The following is a 9786-nucleotide window of genomic DNA, read 5'->3' as shown; positions in this document are numbered from 1 at the left end:
AAAGTATAGTAAAATATTTGGTTAGAGTAGAAGAATGTAATGCACTTAGAAAAACAATGTCAGCAATAGTCAATGTAAACCAGTGACGTATAACAAAATGTATATTAGGAAAGAAATTGGTACTGAAAGAAGTTGAACCTACCCCCACCCCCCCACCCCCCCCAACCACACACACACCCTCACTCACACACACGAAATAGGATTTTCGAGTTTGGGCTATTTCATTTTGATTTCCTATTTGTTTTTGCTTGTCAATTTTTTAAATCTTTTTTCAGCTAGATTGATTTTTTTCTCTCTGCATGGTTACCCCCTCCTTTCAAAAACGATGCTACGTCAATGTATAACAATGAAATACTTTCATTTTGCATGATTTTACCATAAGTACAATGTTAGATTTAGCTATATTTATGAAATCAAATCATTTTTTGAAATCAAATCATTTTGATATTATGAATTTAAATTTTCATTTTTTTCTAACACCACCAATTTTCACTGAAATACTAATTCCATCTACGACACCTTACGTCTCTCTGTATCGATGTCCGTTTTTGGTTTTCATATTTATAAAAGAGTACTACATTTACCGCTTTTTTGAAGGTGATACTGCTGATTCAGTAATAATTACGCAAAATTTGTTTAAGTTTTTACATATTATTGAATTAATTTAAAAAGAAAATGTGCGTGAGAAGTTTGAAGAGTTTCTGTGCGCCGACAAAAAACAAAATCAAAATTAAAAAAAAAAAAAAAAAAAAAAATCCGTGACTGTCGGGAGCCGGGAGTCTGGAAGACTAGATTTACCGCGTGCACGTTTGTTAACTTTTTAGCTCACCTGAGCCAAAGGCTCAAGTGAGCTTTTCTGATCACAATTTGTCCGTTGTCTGTCGTTGTCGTTGTCGGCGTTGTCGTCGTCGTCGTCGTTGTCGGCGTTGTCGTTGTCGTAAACTTTTCACATTTTCATCTTCTTCTCAAGAACCACTGGGCCAATTTCAATTAAACTTGGCACAAAGTATCCTTGGGTGAAGGGGATTCAAGTTTGTTCAAATGAAGGGCCACGCCCTTTTCCAAGGGGAGATAATAATGATTTAGAGAAAAATTATTGGCATTTTTAAAAAATCTTCTCCTCAAGAACCACTGGGCCAGGAAAGATGAAACTCATGTGGAATCATCCTCAGGTAGTGTAGATTCAAGTTTGTTCAAGTCATGACCCCCGGGGGTAGGGCGGGGCCAAAATGGCCGATCAAAGTTTTACATAGGAATATATAGAACAAATCTTTAAAAATCTTCTTCTCAAGAACCACTGGGCCAGGAAAGATGAAACTCATGTGGAATCATCTTCAGGTAGTGTAGATTCAAGTTTGTTCAAGTCATGACCCCCGGGGGTAGGGCGGGGCAAAAATGGCCGATCAAAGTTTTACATAGGAATATATAGGAAAAATCTTTATAAATCTTCTTCTCAAGAACCACTGGGCCAGGAAAAATGAAACTTATGTGGTATCATCCTGAGGTAGTGTAGATTCAAGTTTGTTCAAGTCATGACCCCCGGGGGTAGGGCGGGGCCAAAATGGCCGATCAAAGTTTTACATAGGAATATATAGGAAAAATCATTAAAAATCTTCTTCTCAAGAACCACTGGGCCAGGAAAGATGAAACTCATGTGGAATCATCCTCAGGTAGTGTAGATTCAAGTTTGTTCAAGTCATGACCCCCGGGGGTAGGGCGGGGCCAAAATGGCCGATCAAAGTTTTACATAGGAATATATAGGAAAAATCATTAAAAATCTTCTTCTCAAGAACCATTGAAACAGGAAAGATGAAACTCATGTGGAATCATCCTCAGGTAGTGTAGATTCAAGTTTGTTCAAAATGACCCCCGGGGGTAGGGCGGGACCAAAATGGCCAATCAAAGTTTTACATAGGAATATATAGGAAAAATCATTAAAAATCTTCTTCTCAAGAACCACTGGGCCAGGAAAGATGAAACTCATGTGGAATCATCCTCAGGTAGTGTAGATTCAAGTTTGTTCAAGTCATGACCCCGGGGGTAGGGTGGGGCCAAAATGGCCGATCAAAGTTTTACATAGGAATATATAGGAAAAATCTTAAAAAATCTTCTTCTCAAGAACCATTGAAACAGGAAAGATGAAACTCATGTGAAATTATCCTCAGGTAGTGTAGATTCAAGTTTGTTCAAGTCATGACCCCCGGGGGTAGGGCGGGGCCAAAATGGCCGATCAAAGTTTTACATAGGAATATATAGGAAAAATCTTTAAAAATCTTCTTTTCAAGTACTTCAAAGCCAGGATTAGTAATATTTGTATGGAATCATCCTCAGGTAATGTAGATTCTAGTTTGTTCAAATTATGATCCCCTTGGGGGTTAAAATTCAAGCCCCCCCCCCCCAACTTAAATTAACTTTCAGTTCTGATCTGATGTGTTTTTTCCTAGCTGATGTGCTCAGGTGAGCGCTGTGGCCCCTGGGCCTCTTGTTTTCGTTTGTCGTGTTTTTATGTACGTTTGTACTGCAAAGATGATCGTTGGTTTTGCATTTATATATGTTTGTTACGTACGTGGTTGCTGATTTTGCTTTAATGTATATTTGTTCTGCGAAAAGGTCTGTTGATTATGCATTGTATATCATTTGTTAAGTTTTTATGGTCATTGAAATGAAAATAATTGTTTGTTTTCTCATTATGGTAATTTTTGCCCTTTCCGCTGCCCATACAACTCCTCTCATTTCTTTTTCTTTTTTTCAGAAAGAAAATGATGTGGACGTTGTGCTTACAAACGTACGCCTGGCCACGCATCTGCATGAGGCCGTAGATTAATAGAATAGATTAATAATGAATTAATTTTGGCACCCAAATTTTGATTTTTTTTTTCTTTTCGTAAGAAGGATGCAATTGCACCTAATGTACGTCTCCTATGGCCGCCAGAGGAAACTATTAAAAGATAAAGAGTGTTAGGAAAGAGCAGCACTGTGTCTTAACAGGTAATTGGACATCTAACAAAATCGAGAATCAGATGAAATATTTTGACGAACGGAGAACTCTGGCTCTCAGACGACGTTACAAGGCAGAATGCTATACTAATCGAACGCCTGAAAAAACATCGCAGGATTAGTAACGCATGGTATTTCAACGGCAGCGTCTATGGTGAATTAACGAACAATAAACAGAGAGTTAGATTTGACATCCTAGACGATATCGATGAAAAGATAGAAGAAAGTGAAAAATGAACAGAAAACTATTCCGGATATCTCTTTGCCACGTTCAGAACTCTCTATACTAGTATTCGTAGACACTGTTCCGGTATCGTTTGACTACAAATTACAACGCAGAACATTGATTATGTGAAAGGCTTTAGGGACTTAACCAACCATTTTTGAACCGAAAATGTGTTTTTTATACGTTTCCTTTCTCTTTCTTCTTTCCTATGCTTTCCTCTCTCTTTCTCTCTTTTCTCTATCACCTTCTCTCAAAGTACAATGGCTCCACTCACTCAAAGGTAATGTTAACTTGATAACAGTTAAACTTAATGATGAACTTAAAAATTTTATCGGTTAATTGTCAGGGTTTAGGGGATATCAACAAACGTAGAGATGTTTTTAATTTTTTAAAAGGATTGAATTATAATATGTACTGTTTACAAGACACTCATTTTACTCCCAACTCTGAGAATGATGTTAAAAATCTATGGGGTTTTGATTGCTATTTCAGCTCATTTTCCTCAAATTCGAGGGGAGTAGCTATTCTTATTAATAATAACTTTGATATACAGACTTTAAAACAAAAAGGGGATGCTGACGGAAATTATCTTTTTCTAGAATTTAAAACAGAGGAAAAAAAGCTGCTTCTTTGTAATATTTATGGCCCAAATAATGATAATCCAGACTTCTATGAAAACATACAAACTTGTATAGATGATTTTAACTGTGATAATGTCATTGTATGTGGTGATTTCAACCTTGTATTGAACCCAGATATTGATTATTATAATTACAAACATATAAATAATCCAAACGCAAGGCAAAAGGTCCTTGACTTTATGGAAGATGGGGGTTATATCGATATATATAGACAATTTCATCCAGATACTCCAAGATACACATGGAGGAAAAAAAACCCATTAAAACAAAGCAGGCTTGATTTCTTTCTGATCTCAGAAAATTTATTGCCAAGTGCAGTAGGATGTACAATTGAAACATGTTATAGGTCTGATCATTCCATGATTAGTTTATCTTTAGCTTTTAATGATTTTAAAAAAGGTAAAGGTCTTTGGAAATTTAATAATTCCCTTCTTAGTGATGAGAAATTTCTTAATACTATAAATGAAATCATTAATAATGTTAAGAAACAGTATGCTGTACCTATATATTTAATGGAAAACTTACAGCAAGTTAATGATGAAGAATTAGTCTTTACGATAAATGATCAATTGTTTTTAGAAACCCTTCTCATGGAAATAAGAGGAAAATGTATTTCCTATTCCTCATACAAAAAGAAACTAACAAAACAAAAAGAAGAAAAACTTGTAGAAGAAATAAAATATCTTGAAGAAACAATACATACTATTGCTGACAATGTTGAACTCTTAGAGGAAAAAAATAAGGAATTAGAAGATATAAGAAAACAAAAGATGAGGGGTGTTTTAATAAGATCTAGGGCAAGATGGGTAGAAGAAGGGGAAAAACCGTCACAATATTTTTGTAACTTAGAGAATAGAAATTTCACAAGCAAGATCATTCCAAAAATAGAATTAGAAAATGGTAACATAATTTATAAGCAGGCCGAGATTTTGAATGAAGCTAAAAAATACTATGAATACTTATACAGAGACATAGACAGTTCTATAAATGATATCAATGATCTTGATGTTGAATTAAATTTTCCAAACATTGCTAAACTTTCAAAATTAGAGTCCTTGGAGACAGAAGGTAAAATAACATTAAATGAAGCTTCAGAAACGCTCCGCAATATGAAATCAAATAAATCGCCAGGTTCAGATGGATTTACATCAGAGTTTTTTAAGGTATTTTGGAAGTCCATTGGTATTTTTGTAGTAAGGTCCATTAATTATGCCTATGAAAATAAGACGCTAAGTATTACACAAAGACATGGTATAATAACCTGTATACCAAAAGGTGATAAACCCAGACAATATCTAAAAAACTGGAGACCTATTTCGCTGCTTAATACTGTTTATAAAATTGCATCAGGCTCAATTGCTAATAGAATGAAAAAATATCTCGATAAAATTATCCATCCAGATCAAACTGGTTTTATACAAGGAAGAAATATTTCTGAAAATATAAGACTTATATATGATATCATGCAATATACAGAAGAAGAAAGTATACCTGGACTTTTGCTCCTGGTGGACTTTGAAAAAGCTTTTGATTCCTTGTCTTGGTCTTTTATACAGAAATCTCTTAAATTTTTTAATTTTAGCAATTCTATTAGAAAATGGGTTGATATTTTTTACACAAATATTACAGCTTCTATTAATCAAGGAGGAAATTTATCACAATCTTTTAACCTACACAGAGGCTGTCGTCAAGGAGACCCCTTGTCTCCATATCTATTTCTCATTTGTGCAGAGATCCTTGCAATCAGCATTCGTAACAATAAGAATATAAAGGGGATAAAGTTTATGAATACTGAAAAAAAGTTAAGCATGTTGGCAGATGATACATCTTTAATATTAGATGGAAGTGAAAGATCACTCCAAACAAGTCTCACTACTCTTAAAAGATTTGCGAATATGTCAGGCCTGCATATAAATTACAGTAAAACTCAAGTAGTCTGGATTGGGTCCAAAAAAGGCAGCATGGATACCTTAAGTACAGATCATATGTTAGAGTGGGGAAAAGTAACTTTTAAACTATTAGGCACTGATTTTTGAAACAGACATGAAAAATATATTTATGCTTAATTATGCATCAAAAATAAGTAATATAAAAAAAAATTAATGCAACACTGGAACAAGAGAAATTTAACTCCTCTGGGTCGTGTAACAGTTCTAAAAACTCTTTTATTGCCAACCTTAAATCATGTTTTTGCATCTCTCCCAAGTCCCTCTGAAATTCAAATGAAAGAATTAGAAAATCTATTTTATACTTTTGTAATGGGAACTAATATTTCAAGACTAAAAAGAAAAATTTGTGTAATGAATTACAAAGAAGGGGGCTTTAAGATGATTAGTGTAAGAGAGTTCATTATGTCCTTAAAACTAGTTTGGATGAAAAAATTATTACTGCGGGACAATGGGTTAGACTCCTTTTTAGATATTGACATTAAAAAAATTGTATGTTGTGGGCAAGAGTATGTTGTCAAAAAAATCAATAATTTAAAAAATAAGTTTTGGAAGGACGTGTTACATGCATGGCTAAGCTTTTGTGACAAATCATTACAAAATGATACACTGACTTCCTTAGAACCATTATTCCATAATAAAAAATTAATCATTAATAAAAAGCCATTCTTCTATAAAAAATGGGTCTCTTGTAACATTTTATGTATAAATGACTTACTCAATGAAGATGGGACATTTATGAGTTTGAATGATCTACATATGAAATACGGGATAAAAACACATTTTCTAGAATATAGTGGCATAAAGGCATCTATATTAGAATGGCTAAGAAAGATTAACAGAGATCAAAATAACTTATCAAAGAAACCTTACCCATATATCCCAGATAATGTTTATTTGCTCCTGAATGCAAAGAAATCACATGATTTATATGAAATACTTATTCGACAAAAAATTGAACCATTGGGAAAAATCTCTTGGAATAGAATATTTGATTTGAGCAATGATGAATGGGAGATAATCTATTTACTTCCATTCAAATGTACAAAAAACACCAAACTTCAGTGGTTCCAATTTAGAATAAACCATAAAATACTAGCGACAAATTCCTTCCTACACAAAATTAATACAACTGATGATAAAAAAAGTACCTTCTGTAAAAAAGAAACTGAAACCATAGAACATCTGTTGTGGGAATGTGAACATGTTCAGTCTCTTCTAGAAAATTTTGCAAACTACTGTTTCAATAAAATCCACACCTCTATATCTTTTTCAAAAAAAGATTTTTTATTGGGCTCTGTGAAGAAAACTGATAAGCTTAAAAATATTATTGCCTTACAAATAAAACATTATATCTATCTATACAAATGTACAAACAGAAACATCTCCTTAGGTGGTTTGATATCCTCTATTAAGACAATGTATGATTTACAAAAATATATATCTTATAAAAATAATGAAAAAGAATCTTTTGATGAAAGCTGGAGACCATTAACTGATTTATTTTCTTAATAATCTCTCTCTCTCTCTCTCTCTCTCTGTCCTCTCTCTCTATTCCCCTCTCTCTCTCTATCCCCTCTCTCTCTCTTTCAATGTTTGTCATTTTGTAAAAAATGTTTTCAAAAATACAATAAATTATAAAAAAAAAGTTCAAAAAAAAAAAAAAAAAAAAAAAAAAAAAAATATTTTGACCTCTTTCAGTTTGTAGCAAGCAAAATACCAAAGAGGTACATGTATTAAGAATACTTGAATACTTGATAAAGGTCGTCATACCCCCCCCCCCCCCAAAAAAATCGATTTATGCAAGAAAATGAGGTCTCGAAAGAAAATAGAGGCATTATAGACAATAGTGATGTGTAAATCGTATTTAGTCCCCCCCCCCCCCCCCCCCCCCCCCCCCCCCCCCCCCCCCCAAAAGAAAAAGAAAACAGAAGACGCGATTTCATCTGTATTCTCAGCGTTTTAAAATTTACCATCTTGTTTCACAAACATGTTCTTTTCATAAATGTTCAACGCATGTTAGCTTTTGTTAAATTCATTTTTCAAATATTTGATCTGACAGACCTGTAAATTATATTCATATTGGTGCAGGACATTATTGACAACAGCTCACTAGAATATTCAAAGAATAATGAACTGCAAAACAATCTTCTGAGCAGAGTTTTCGATCGGTTCCTCCTAGTCGAGAAATGTGCAGAAGATGGCAGACTCTGCATGAATTGACCACGTGGAATTTTCACAAAAAATCTTTAATACGACTAAAACATTTTTTTCATATTCTCCAACAAGTATCTTTAAGATAGTATAGACAATTTTTTTTTTCATTGCGTTAAGGAACACATGTATGCTTAGCAATCAGTGTGAATGATCTTAATTGTAGAGAAAAAATATGTATTTATTTTATCAAATAAAAAATTTCAGAGCTTGAATTTCTTTTTATGACTAAAGACTTTTTGGTACAAAATTTACGCTATGACTCATGGATTACAATAAAAAGTTTTTTTTTTTTTTATTTTACCTTTCAGAACAGTGCACTTGTTAGTGTCAAAAATACAGTATTTCAGTCTAATTATGCAAGCTAACCGGTTTTTTTTCCTTTATAAATATAAATAGATCACTGACCTTTGTGTTACAGAAAATAATACGATTCTCTTTCTCTCTCTCTATTTTTTTTTTAATTTAAAAGTTATTTAAGATTTAAATGGAAACCATGTAGCATTTTGTGCTGTGATAGGAACAACATTTAAAAAAGGATACATGTGAATTAATTAAGTAACCAAACATGACCACTGGATTTTACCGAAGGTGATATTTAATAGTCCCAATGAATGTAAAGGTGCTGTGACATACTAGTACTTTTGCTTAGATAGGAAAGATAACTCCACTACTCGTGCATATTTATAGAACACCTGTCTTTTTACTTCCCTTTGATGATTTCACGTAAAAACTAAACTTTATTTGCTTTTTTGTTAATATTTTGATTTTATTTATACATTTTTATTTTTCAATTATTTTTACTTTATGTATTTCTTTAAATTCGCAAGAAATTATTTTTCATGAAAAGAGTAGTAAGAAAAGACTTTTAATTTTTTATTAAAAACATTATACAGTTTAAGAACCGTTATATTTTATAAGTCATTTTGTACCTTACTAGTATTAGCTTTGCGCAGTGGCGGTACCATAGCCGATGAGGTTAATCCGAGGCGTGGTTATTGCTAGTTGAAAACTATACCCAATACCCCGCGCAGTGGCCTGAAACATGGCCGCTAGCGCAATTTTTGAACGCTCCTACGGGAGCAACCATAAACAAATAATGTAAGAATTATCATAGAATAATACACGCTACCATCCGCCGTGTAAATTATATTCATATGTATGTCAATAAAACGAGAGAAATAAAATTCGCCATTTGAGCGTAGAGGTCTAAGAAATATATACTGAAAGGAAAAAGAAACGCAGGGTAAACTTTTGAGGTGAATTAAATTTGTTTTTCTTAAAATACTTTTTAGTTTTCCTATCTACCTTTTAAAATCATCTTTCAAAAAGATAAAACCAAATTCTCATATGATTTTGTCTAGTTATTCATAAGTTATTGAAGCTCAAATGACGATACCCCCCAAAAGTGAAAATCGAAAACTCTCATTATCTTCAATGTCTGTCTCGTGCATTTGTCAGTCTTATTTCTCCTTTGCATGGAATTTCATCAGAGTGTTTATCTTTCAAATCCTGGCTATATTAAGCATGGGTAACCACGCAAAAAATTAAGTCAAACGGCGCGCGCATGCGCCAGTGAGAGGAATACAACCGTAAGTTGACTGGCTCAAAAAACCAAATTGCAGAAATGTTTTCTTTCAAATTTCGTATGAATGTATTGATTATAATCATCTACTCTATAAATAGCTGTTTTTGTGGTAGTAAGGTGGCGATTTAAGAGATGGCAGGACGAATAACTCGCTCGTAATATGACTCTGTTTCG

The 9786-nt window shown here is 33.3% G+C and overlaps 1 non-coding gene across 1 annotated transcript; it reads left to right on the top strand.

Moving 5' to 3' along the window:
- Positions 1 to 8968: 8968 nt before the first annotated feature.
- On the top strand, positions 8969 to 9107 carry LOC134244346 (U4 spliceosomal RNA). Its single transcript, XR_009987270.1, has one exon. It is a non-coding gene; the product is annotated as a U4 spliceosomal RNA (small nuclear RNA).
- Positions 9108 to 9786: the final 679 nt, after the last annotated feature.

Source organism: Saccostrea cucullata, unplaced genomic scaffold (genome assembly GCF_032062105.1).
Source record: "Saccostrea cucullata isolate Sc308-1 unplaced genomic scaffold, CSIRO_AGI_Scuc_v1 ctg788, whole genome shotgun sequence".
NCBI classification, from domain to species: domain Eukaryota; kingdom Metazoa; phylum Mollusca; class Bivalvia; order Ostreida; family Ostreidae; genus Saccostrea; species Saccostrea cuccullata.
Note: the sequence above shows the minus strand (reverse complement) of the source record. Positions and strands in the feature narration are given on the sequence as shown.